The sequence below is a fragment of the Haliaeetus leucocephalus genome, unplaced genomic scaffold (genome assembly GCF_000737465.1).
Source record: "Haliaeetus leucocephalus isolate CR32 unplaced genomic scaffold, Haliaeetus_leucocephalus-4.0 Scaffold802, whole genome shotgun sequence".
Taxonomy (NCBI): domain Eukaryota; kingdom Metazoa; phylum Chordata; class Aves; order Accipitriformes; family Accipitridae; genus Haliaeetus; species Haliaeetus leucocephalus.
In genome coordinates, this window is record NW_010973238.1 from 4,453,215 (window position 1) to 4,466,236 (window position 13,022).

The 13,022-nt window shown below is 35.5% G+C and overlaps 1 protein-coding gene across 1 annotated transcript in view; it reads left to right on the forward strand.

Moving 5' to 3' along the window:
• RIMBP2 (RIMS binding protein 2) overlaps positions 1-13,022 on the forward strand; it is a 149,013-nt gene that overhangs the window by 68,945 nt on the left and 67,046 nt on the right. The window contains exon 2 of the mRNA XM_010581737.1: positions 11,796-11,885. The gene's annotated coding sequence lies outside the window, so the exon portion shown is untranslated. The remainder of the gene's footprint in view (positions 1-11,795; positions 11,886-13,022) is intronic.

The following is a 13,022-nucleotide window of genomic DNA, read 5'->3' on the forward strand; positions in this document are numbered from 1 at the left end:
CTATTGACATCCTCAGCACATACGGTATCAATATATAGAAGTATTATTCTTGTGAAGATAATGCTCTCATCCTCTTCATTTACACTCGGTCAAATAACCTTTCCTAATATCATTTTTGTAACTCCAAGCTGCAAAGTGTCTTCAGGCAGCCACTGTTTAAAAACTGTAAAGCTATTTTCCTTTTTCCGTATGCAGAGGACTTCTTGCCTCCAAAATTATATCTTAATTAGATTTGATTCTAGCCCCTATTTTGCCTTATGCTTTAAAAAATAAAACATAATATATTTAGGCAGGGACTTTCTTCTAATTGGGTAGTGCCTAATATGAAGTTTGGTACATTACTGACATTCAAGGTTGAACTAAAATTCAAGCAATAAAATAATGACATAATATTTGAAAAAAATCATTTTTTGCGAATTCTAGTATTTGCTAGCTATTGTATTTCTCCTTGATGTCATTGCAACAGGACTTTAGATAATATTGAGTAGAAGGATAAGAAACAGCATTGCTTTAGTTAGGTGATAGAGTCATCTTCTCTTTTTTTGGCACTTAGGAAGGATGAATGCACAGTTCACTCATTGCTTGCCCAACAACTGTGAGTAATCAATAAATTTCAAATTCTGACTGGCAGACTGTTTAAACTCATTGTTTTGTGATGTATTTTTCCTGAGTATACTTAGAAAAATAGTATGTGTAAGTTTTCACACATGTAAATACACACATAGTAAAACTATTAAGCTTTGTTAAAGTTGTTACATTTTGCTAAACGGCTGAAGAAAATGATATCTGATATGAAAATGATATGTTGTATTATATAAAAAATCACAAAAAGTTCCATTTTTTTTTTTAGTTTTCAAATTGTGTTGAAAATGGTTTGAAAACACCTTTGATTAAGAGAATATGATACATGGTGATTTCACAGTGTTTGAGAGCCCTGCAGATGAAAAGGTGGCTTTGTGACTTACTTGCATGGTTTTTCTCCTTAAGGAAGGAATGCAAAGCGTAAATGGGAATGAAGTGTTTTGAGCTGGGCACTTGTAGATAGTTAAGGAAGATTTGGTTGGACCATAGAAGGACCAATGTATGGTTTTGTACAGCTTTTCTTAAAAAATCACACAGGGAAAGCAGTGGCCCATAATACTTTGTTTTGCTTAACTCAGAAATTTGTTTAGTGTTTATATATACCATCTTAGCTTAACAGAAAATGAAAAATTGACTGTACAGTCATACTTGAAGGCTATAATATTATCTGTTCTGAAAACAGAACTTCTGGAGCATGAAGAGCTGTTTTTGAATGATGCTTCTGGCATCTAACCCTTAAAATTATTCAGCATAGTTTTCTCATATCTCTCTTGAAATGAAAAATTATCTTCTGTTCTCAAGTCACTTACAATTTTTAAAAATGTGCTAAACTTTGCATAGAGATTTCAAAAATTATGCAACATATCAATATAAATTTCTGCCCAATAAAATTGCTCAGAGACAATTAATGATACTAATGTCACCAGAGTTCACATGGGTTTTTTTAACATTTGCCTCTCTAAATGTGTTGCTTAAAAATATGCCAATCTATGAAAAAAACATTTAGCTTGTTGAGCTTTAGTTGATGTTATGCTTAGGTTCAGTACATTTCATCCTTTTTTAGTGCCACAGGACTGAGTTTTTCACCTGCTGGGGCATGATGTTACCATGGCAACAGTTGATCTTGTTTGCTATTCTCTCCTCTTTGTGCATGACAAAAAGGAAAGCTTTCTGAGAAATATTTGTGAAAGCTGATCTAACTAATTGCATTTTAATTATCAGTGAAATAGAACAAGAAATGGCTTGCTCTATTTCAGTAAGAATAAGAAATGTCTATTATAAGAAGTAGCGCAATGAACTTGACGATTTAATCAAAGTTGACAAGATCTCTCCATGAGCTGTTCCTATATAAAAGCGTCTGCAACTGGTGTGTTAGCAGAATACTAACATACGTGGTCTTTAGAAGATCCTGTAAGGTATTCTACTGAGAGATCTCCAAGTTCACATCGTCGTTCACCAGTCTTCTGTCTGTGTTCTGTTGATCAGCAAATGGAAACCTTAATGCCTTAGTAGATAGTTGAATAGATGTTTTCTGTTGCAGCCTTACCCCTAATGAGCTCCAGTGGTGATCAGAGCAACTTTGTTCATGTTTTTTAGCTGATGTTTAGCTTTATTCTGTTTGTTCTGCCACTAGTGAAATTGAAGTGGAAAATGTGGATAGCAAGTTCCTTATGAATTATCACAAAGTGCAAGTGGAAATTCATGCATGTGCAGAAACTACTAAAATCTCACTGTGCATTTTAATTATTTTAAAATAGTTGGTGACATTTGGTTTGACCTACAAAAATGAATTGGATCTTTGGCACATCCACTGGACTCAAGGCAAAAGAACGATTTATTACCAATTGAGATGTGAAACAAAAAATATGTAGTATGATGGTAAAATAAAAAGAAAATAATTTTTAAGTGGGCAGTGGGGAATGTCCTCTTCAGACCGTGCCAGCTTGATACCAGCATTCAAATGGGGTTAATATTTAAGCCACACTGTGTTTCCTTTGTGCCTTTATACAAGACCAGGGACCTTGTTCACTCCTTTCTCCCTTAGCAGTGGATAATTTTTCTTTCCCTTGGCTATAAGTTGTCCCTGAAGGAACTAGAACTGTGGCATGGTAAATGAGAATTAGACCCTCTGTCTCTCAGATACACAGATTCATTTATTGTGTTGAGAAGTGAGTGTAAAAATAATTGAAAGAAATACCCCTGGATAAATATTGATTTTGCTTCAGCCCACAAATCGAATTGATTAACTTTCTAACACTGTCCAAGGGAAAACACTGCTGTAATATTAAACTTGAGATTAATTCACTACTAAAGGCTGCAGAAATGTATTTTTATTGTATCTTTGGCTATGTTTATGTTCCCAGCAGCTGGATGTTATTTGAAAGGTGGAACACAAATGTGCTTGTTTTTTAAAGGAAATACTAAGTAGTAGTTTGGCTGACTTGTGGTGAGGGCGTATCTTCAGGAGGGTAGCCTGAACAAAAGCTAAAGCACATTCAGGATAAATTAGGAACAGCTGTGTTGTCAGTGGTAGAATTACTTTGGTATGAAGCTTGTGCTAAAACTTATGCCTATCAAAATAACTTTTCTACGGTCACTGATGAAAGCATTATCAATATTGCATAATTTTAGTTAGTGGAACAGCCTTAGACTGAAAGTATTACAGTGTTAACATACATAAATAAGACATTATTGATGAGAGTTGACCTCTCCCTTACCCCTTATTTTTCTTTGAAGTTGATAGGTCTAAAATTGAATTGATTCTTCAATTATCAGCTATACATTTGTATACTACTTTTCCACAACAAGATTATGTATAATTTTGTCATTAAGGAATCAAGCAGCTATCCAATAATAACATTTCATTGCAAAGGCTGAGAAGGTTTTAAAAGATGATACTGAAAACATATATTATACAATTGCTGTCTTTGCTTGTTGGGATAGTGTTAGATACTTTCTGCAGAAGTTAACAAGAAAAAAAGTAATGCCACCTACTGCCAGTTAGAGGTTTCATTCCATCTGTGTTGTGAACTGGAAGTGTGCAAAGACATTTGGTCTTTTGCTTTTGAGTATAGAATCTAGCTGACTCATTCCACATACCTCATGGAGGAAGCATGGCATCATAAAATAAGAACATAATAGCAAATACAAAATAACGTTATCGTGGGGAATGTCTGCTTTTTTGCTGTCTTCATGATTACTTCCTTCAGCCACGGTAGGTGTAAAGTCCAAAAGTAATGGCTTGAAGAGCACTTGCGTGTTTGGCAATTCATCATAAACAGCTGCAGCTAGAATGTCTGCTGTGTTATTTATTCACGAGTACGGACACTACAATAAAACCATTGCACTTAGATATATCTAAAGTTATCACTTTACACATTTTCATTATTGAAAGAGATGAGAGGGTCTTTTCATGTTCATGCTATGTGCCATATGTGAAGAAAATAAGATGGAGAGTGTGATGAACAATTTTCAGTGATGGCCATAGTCTGAGCAGCAGCAAATCAAACATGGTTACATGTGATTCCAAAATAGGGGAATCTTCCAGAAGTTCAGGTGAATCTGATGTTGATCCATCCCTTTCCTCTCTGATCCTGCAAAACATGGCAGTGAGTACCTTATCATGTAAATCAGTGTTCTTATGGGAGTGACAGATTTGAGGGGGTAGACAAGATTGTGTGGACAAGTTATGAGAAACAGCTGTGTGAAAAGCTAATAGTCCAAAAGACAAGACAAAAAAGAGAGTGAATGAAATGAGTTGGTAGTGCAAAGCTTGTTATCTTAAGTCTTATTCAAGTGAAAAATAATACCATGCATTGTTTGTGCTTCCTCTGTAACATCTGGTGCTGGTCACTGAAGTGCCAAGACACTGATGATTTCCAAGTCCAATAAACTGCTACAGTTCCTGTGTTCCTTATTTAGTAGTGTTTTTTTAAGAAGTGCTATTTTTATATAGTGTTTCTTATGCTAAATTCAGCCTACTGATTAGAAGGGTAAAGCTGCATTTGTGTTCTTTTGTTAGAACAAAGTATAATTTGCATGGAAAAGTTCCTATTTAAAATGAAGGAAATCGAATTGTGAAGCGATTTTATTTAAAATGCATTTCTGAGCAGATCTGCCTTTATCTTAAGAGTGGTAGTAGAACAGACTTATGTATGCCTGTTAATATTCTCTGTAGAAATTCTTTAGTTTTTAAATGTTAACATCATAAAATGTCCAACTACTTTCCTGTACTACTTGCTAACATATACTTCAATCATGATAATTGAGAGGAAGAATCAAATGGAAATAGTAAAACACCTCAAAAGAGTCTTTAGTTGGTTATTTTTTATTGCATTTAATAGTTTTCCACTAACTTATAGTATGCAATTTATTGAAAGTGGAACTTTCTAACTGTCAAAATTGATACCTGTGGAAGCCAGTACTGGATAGAGCTGTACCCTTCATGGGACAGGGAGGGGACATTCAGCACCTTTCAGTGCTTTCTTTGATCCCCCTTTTGTCTTACTGGTATGCATCCAAAGCTGTCAGATATAATGGAAGTGATGTCAGAACATTTACTAACAGTAACAGAACAGCAGCATCTCTTGTGAAAGCTGCTTTTCTCTGCTTGCTTCTGGTTCCACTTTGCTCAGTGCTATGCTATATAGTGGCTAGAATTATGTAGGACGGCCTGTATTTTTCTTGCATCATCCATATGTTAATTGCAAAGAGAAAATCAGAAAGGTTTTAATGGCAGTTTGTTGTACAGGCTGTGCCTCTCAGGCTAACTCTGTTAGCTTTTCCATGCTGAGGTTCTTAAACAATTCTACTGTGTACTATTCAGGATGAGTCAGCTTTGCCTTTAAAATTTAGCTCTTACAAGAAGAAAAAAAAATTAATTGGTGGTGATGAACCTGACCTTAGAAGTGAGTCATTTACAGGGCAAAAATACATGAGAAAAGGTCAGAAGATTCTTCATTTTTCCTTTTTAAGTACCTGTAGACTAGAGGTTTTCACTTTTCTCTTGGATTAATTCTATTCATGTATCATCAAAATAGAGAACTATCACAGGGGATTATAATCAGAGTGTTCTAATACAGTCATTGCAGGTTACTGGAAGAAATAAGTCTCAAAGAAAAAGAGCTACAAATAAATGAATAGTGTGTAACATTTTTTTAAACAAAAATAATTGATGGGTGAGCAAACTAGCACACAGGGCAACAGATGCCTTTCTCCAGGCAATGTAGAACCTTGTTACCCAGACAGCAGTGTCAGATTGTATTAAATCTACAGAAGTCATCCTCCTACCATGAATTTTTATAGTCAGTCCTCATATCTGTAGGAGAATTTTTACTTTTCTCTGTTACGAACACACATTTTTGCCTTCATTTCTGCACTTAAAAAGATGCAATTTATATATAAGGTAACACAATTTATTTGTAGTGTCTTTTATTTTTATTTTTCATGGATGTTTCTTTATTAATCGTCTCATGTTTTGTGAAGTATGTACCGGTGTGTGAGCCTTTAAAGCCACGTAGTGCTCTGGGCATCCCTTAAAAAATAGCACACTGCAGGACTGCTTGTGTTTGTATACATTTGGGAGGGCTGTCAATTTTCTGATTCAGTTTATTTTGCAGATTCTGAAAAGATCGTCCTTAGTGTTGTTTTCTTAAATCAAAATGCCTGTCTGAGCTGAGAATGCCTGAAGCATTCCTTATATCCAGCAGGAAATATCCTTGCTGTTTGGAATTTTGACTGACATGCTAAAGACATTTCAGATTCTTTTTGAAAATTATGCTACTTATGGTCCTGACATGAACACAGCATGACTGACATACCACCATATATGTAATATATATAAGTATGGTTTATGCTTTTTTGTATTTGACTTGGTAAAAAATCTTAAGCAGGAGCAGTCTAAGCTCTGTGCAACTTCTGCCTACATATATTAGGAAAAGTTTGGGTTTGGTTTGTTCTGTAGCTAGTTGATGCTAATCTGTGACAATACTTTGAATTTTTGGGGGGTAGGGGAAGGTGAAATAGTTCTACATACCACTTCTATTGTTTCTTTCCTTATCATTAATTTTACACATTCATTTTTCTGTAAAATTTTTGGATGCATGCTAGACTAGTAATTAAATTGCTTCAAGCCCTTGATTTTGTTAGATGAGTATTGTGTAGCAACATCATTAGAAAGGGGGTGACGGACTGTTCAACTAATAATTGATACCCAATGTCAAGACTGGTGAGAAGCTTTTTTTGAATTATGAAGTACTGCTTCCTTTTTACTTGCACATTAGTGTGCTAACATTTAGTCAGTATTTGCCTTTATACTGTGTCTTGGACTAACTGGCTTGATATGTTCTTAATCTTCGCTTTACTTGTCTTTATTAACAGCTGCAGTGGATTGATTTGCGTAGGTTAAATGGTAGACCTCCTTTGACTATAAAATGTTGCTTCTTAGGCACAATTAAATTATCAGAATTGTTACGTACAGTGCATAAAAGAAGAACAGGGGAGAGGGCAGCAGGGGATAAAAGGACAAAACTCTCATTAAATTTGTAAAAAGAAGTCAAAACTATTGTATAAAAGGATGAGGGAAGAGTGCATAGCAATGCTTTCCACAGGTTTGTTTTTTGGACTGGTACTGGTTTATTGTCCAGAAGTTTAAAAATCTCAGTCATGTCAAGCTCCAAAATGAATTGCAAAAATCACACAAAACCTCCTCTTAGGTCCAAGCAATAACAGAGTGGTGTCTCTTTGCATGTTCCCTTTAGAATTTGGTGGAGTTATTAAATTGAGAGAGGGGAAGTCTGTAGTGAAGAATCCTTAGCATTCACAGACAAGCTGAATGCAAGAAGCACGTATCCAGCCTATTGCCAGTAAGTCTGTCATTTGTGATGGCTGCCCTATGTATTTGCTGACCTCTTCTTTCTGTTGACTTGGAGGTTCTGTTTGGAATTGGCAGTTGTAAGAGCTGAAGTGAGAACTGTTGCCCTGTTGTTAATGCATTCAGCGCTAGCTGCCAAATAAAGGAGAGAGAATGGAAAAATACTCTATTTCAGTATAGTGTCTTAAGGAAGCATGGCCTTCATGTGCGAGAAGCTGGGATTTTCAAAAGGCATCTGTCTCCCTTAAAATGTGTTTGACATTTCAAAGCTCTTTCAGGAACCAACCATAAAATCCTAATGAAGACAACTCAAAACATAGTAAAATGATAATCAAATGTGTTGGATTCCCCCCTAAATGAAAAACACCTTTTTGTGTGCCACTCTGGCCCCAGTCAAATGGGTGTATACACAATGGTGGTATGACAGCACTTTTGACAAGAGCAGCCATGCACTGGCAACTTTCAGAGACTGACTGTGGGCCAATAAGAATTTATAGCAGAAATTTGAGTCTTCTGGTTTGTACATGGAAGAAAAGAGTAAAAATGTCATTTTCCTCTACATGACTTCAATTCTCTTTTTTTAATATATGAATTGCCTGTTGGGCGGAACTTAGTTCTGGGATAGCTGGGATCAACTTTGGTCTTTTTTTGTTGAAGGTTTATATTTAACTCACCTGGAAAATACTGAGGCGGATATTGTTAAGGGACCAAATCACTGAATTCAATGGATCAGACAGAAAATCACAAACTGCAATGAGGCATAACTATCATTTGCAAAAATCTAGGTGGTATTTCACAGCCACAAGAGAAGAGGAGATGGTGAGAAGAGGAGATGTATAATGAGTACTGTAAGTGTGTTTCTCCAGGTAACAGTTTGCACCTGGAAACATTCAACACGGGAGAAACCGGTCATAAGGAATTTGGAGAGAGAACATAACTGTTGAAGTACTATTCATGTATACTACACAGAAACTAGCTTGCGTTCCCCTTTGGGCAGTAGTACGTGCTGCTTCAATTAACCACATCATGGGTTACTTTCAGGGGCATGACTGATACTACTATACAGTAGCTAAACTATTACAGCTGAATCTACCAGAATTCTTCTGTCAGAGCCCCTGTGGTAAGGGTTCATTGTTGTTGAAAGATGACTCAAGTCAACAAATTGAAACTAATATTGTGGGAATTTCTGAGTTGACAGTAATTATGACTTGGATCGTTTCCAGAAAACATAGCCCAGTAAAAGAACTTGGCTAAAATTTACAAGACTTTGGTTCAGTTTCTGGCTTTTACCATATGTTATTGATCTGAGGTCTTTGACGAGTTATTTATTCTTTGTTCCTTAATGCTTTTTCTGAGAGCAAGCAATCTAAATTTTATAAGTGCACATGTATTTATGTCACTTCCGAACACACTGATAATATATACAAATACATTCTATCCCTATTGCAAATACTGCAAGTGGAAATTTTGCACCTGAGTTTTAGTTGCTGGGTCTCTATCTGTGTATTTTTTAGGCTAGAAGTGTGCCAGTAATCCCTGCTACTGTTTCAGGTGATTCTTGATCTTTATGGATTTAGTTGGGATGGGGAACATAGCTGGGCTTTATCCTGGCAAATGCAAAAGAATACTGAGAGAAATTGCCGCTATAATGAATAGAGATATAAGTGAAAAGAAATAGGCTTATAAGTAAGGACCAATGAAACTGGGATAGTTACTGCCCTACTTCTATTCATTCTTGCAAATAACATGATAAAATGTATTTTCTTCAGGTAAGACTAAAAGCCAGCCCAGTTGCTGTGCCATCTCTCATAAACTGTTTCCTTTCTGGAGAAATTAAGTAGGGTGTGAAAGATACTGGCCTAGATTGCCATCAATTACTCCTCCTCCTCTCCCTTCCCTGCTCCCCACCCCATTTCTGCTTGAATTCCTTTTAATAACATTATTAAAACCTGGTAACTCATTGTCACTTGTTCCCCACTAAAGTCAGCTGAGCAGTATAGATTTGTAACAAATGCAAATTAATCCGTTAAAGTCAATGTCAAAGCTGGCTTGACAGAAGTCTGCAGTTGTAAAGCTTTCAGAGCAGGTAGTGTAGCTTATTTTCACCTTGTAAAGTGCAGAATAGACACACAATGCTTTACAAGTGACTTTCAGCAATTAATAGGACACAATGATTTATTTGCATATCCAAGGAACTGTTCTATGCAGTTTGCTGATCTTATAAAAATATTTACTGATTTAATTCACACCTTTGAAAATGCAACATGAGCTAAGAAATTCTCATTTTGGCCCTCAGAACTGTCTAGCATCTCAGAGTCTGACTGCCACTTTTAATTGCAACTTGAACAACAAATTTAACAGACTTGAGAAATTATAATTGCTGAGCTCCTTATGTGTGAGATGATAGGTATATCTGCAGTCAGGAGACTGTGAATATTCTGCAGTTTGTTGTCTTAGTTTAGTTCAGTGCAGTAGCACTTAACGCTTAGTCAAGAAGATGGCTTCCAACAGATGTTGAGATGTTCTGATATTGTATGACGATGGTGCTGTAACATGTCATTACTTAAGCTGGACTAATTTTCACTATCCTTTGTTTATGTTTAAATTTAACTATCAGTCTCGTATTCCAGATGTGGGCAGAAAAGCAATATCTTCTGTGGAATTAATTGATATGTTACAATCACTGTTACTCAGAATGGCCTTTTCTGGGTGAAATGTTTTATAAAACTGATATTTTAATCTCATTTTCTATAGAAAAAAATCATTCATGTGATCATACTATCTGTTTAGCTGACCCTGTAAATTTTGAACCCAGTGGTTAATGTCAATCAGATTTGGATGTCATGCCTTCTTTATATATTAGTCAAAAATATATTAGGCAGAAATCTGTAAGCTTCACTAGTTCTGATGCTCAGGTAATGAAGCTTAGGAAACAATTTAGATAAACAGATTAACAACTTTTGTTCACTGAAAATGCTAGTTTTCTATTCAAAACATTGATCTTGTGTGCAGAAAGTATTGAAATTGATTTATGAAAGGTATGCTTAAAATGGGAAGTTTTTTGGTTCAAGTAGTATGAAAAACATATAAATATCAGAATCTTTAAATTCCTTTTTTAGGGCTTACATTGGTAAATCAAAAATTGGCAATTTAATTCTTTTTCCTATTGAGAATTTTAAAGAGAAATTGTGATAAAGCATTACTTGAACAGTTTTTCTTAAGACATCAGCAGAATTAGTAGAGAGATCTGCTGATAGTGTGGATTTTAATGGTGCAAAATCATAAATTATTTCAAATCACTCAAAAGTGGGCCCAGTTTTGCCTACCTTAGTACAGTTTTTGGCAAATAAAACCAAATTTTTCAGAAGATAATGTATAATGCACACTGTAGGATGGAAAGATTACAGATTTCCCAGCATGACTGACTGCAACTTTCATAAGGAACTGAATTTAAGAATTAATCTGAGACAACTAGCTTTGTGAACTGGTGCAAAAAAGAAATTGTCAGAAATATCAGAAGATGCTGCTGGGTTTTCCTAAGCTGCATGTATTTTGATTTGCGTGACCTGACAAAGCATTTCCACCCCTCTGGTTTGACCTTTGACTGTATATTTGAGATTTGTTTACTTTTCCTTTTTTCCTCCTTATAGTGCTGTCTAAATAAATAAAAATATATTCCTGAGGCTGTAGTTAATACCTTGATCTTTAGGCATAGGTTACTTATCTTTTGACTTCCATCTGCGTTTCTGATTTGCCTGCCACTGTAGTACATAGGTGCTCTACCCAGATTCTAAAAATGTTTGTATGAGAATGTGTATATATACATAAATTATAAATAGATATACTTTATAAGTAAAGTGAAATATGTGAATTAAAAAATATGTGCATGAGCATGCATTCCAGATGTTGGCTTTTGCCTTCAAAATGCCTTCTGAAGACCTAAGTTTGATAGCATTACTTTTTTTCTGGGAGCCAAGTCTCTTTCTCTTTCCAGCTCTAAGTGAGGCAGCCAGGTTTGAGCTCTTTGTTACGTAAATAGGGAGATTTTTTAATTATTATTATTTTTATAGGCACCAGGCCTGTGAAGTCAGGACACTTCTCTTTGCTTGCACGTCTTTAATCAGATCATCTACTGAAAACATGTGGGTTTATGATAGAGCCAACTGTAATTGCAAGCTAATCTGCTGTTTCTGCACCTTCAGTGCCTTTGGCTCTGTGCCTGATATTACTCTTATTAGTTTGTTAATACCAAATAATGCAAAAACATTGCTTCCTTAAGCACTTAATAGGATGTAATGTAATGAAGATAAATAGTCTATAACACTCTTTACTTGTGTTTTAGGAAAATGAACTGAAGGATGCTGTGCAAGAAAAGAATCGCCTGAGCCTTCAGTATGCAAGTGTGTCCCACAAAGCACTGCAATATGACCAGGTAACAACAGGAGCACAGATTTCATACATTCATTTGTTACAGAAATCAGGCTGCAAAGTGGATAAAAGTGGATGTATAGTCATTTTTTCTCATCTACTTGCTTCTACTTGAGAACATAAAATATTCTAATTAAAAATATACTACAAAAAATCTATTTTATAAACAAATGTTGTTTTCAAGTGAAAATTTAAGACACACTAATAGACTTTAGAGAGGTACACCATTCCTCTGAGGTGTATTTTCTTAGTATTGTAAATTGGTATTAGGCTTTGGTAAAAAGACTTTTTCAGTGATTTTGATGAGACTTGATTGAAAAATTCTCTTCTTTTTCTGAAAAATACTGATAGAAGTAATTGCTATCTAGTAGGGTTTTTTCCTACCCTTCTGCATTTTTCTTTGCATTTTTAAATTTGCCAATAACATGTTGAAAAGCTCTTGTTGAGCAGCAAATATCCAAATTTGCTGTTGTTACTTTCCCTGTAGCATGGCACATGGCATAGTCTCAGCTATTCCAGGTCCTGATATAAAAACTATTTTAATAGTAAGTGTTTTTCTTCGATTCTTTTTTTGTGCCTGTTATGGGACAAAAAGTATCTTTATAACTACAGTGTGATTATATCTATGGCAAATAACGCATGGCATGACTAGCATGGGAGGAGAGGCTGAGGTGCCTTACCTCACCACATATGCATTCAGTGGAAGAAACATCATGAACCAGCCACTTTGCAGGGCTACATTTAGCTAAAAATAAAACTCCAATCTGGGATTTCTACAGGGCTTAAGTGAGTTGCTCGGCAACCTCATTCATATCAGAAGAGCTGTAACTCACTTAGGCTCTGATGAAAGCCCATCCTCAAAGCTTGCAAAACAGTGGTAGCTGCATGCTTTGATATCTCCGATGTGCATGTGTCACAGAATAGCCCACTGCTGAATTTCCAAACCAAAGGAGGTCTGATTAAGTCCCTGAGACAATGCAAATCACTAAAATTCAGAGATGGCTATGCATGTACTCTACATCTTGTGCATAGCACCTGGTATCAAAGCAGACCTGAAATTTCCTGTTGCTGAGGAATTTAAGTTGTTTTTATATAAAAGGACAGTGCAATAATACTTTATGATAGGAGGAAGCCATGTGTA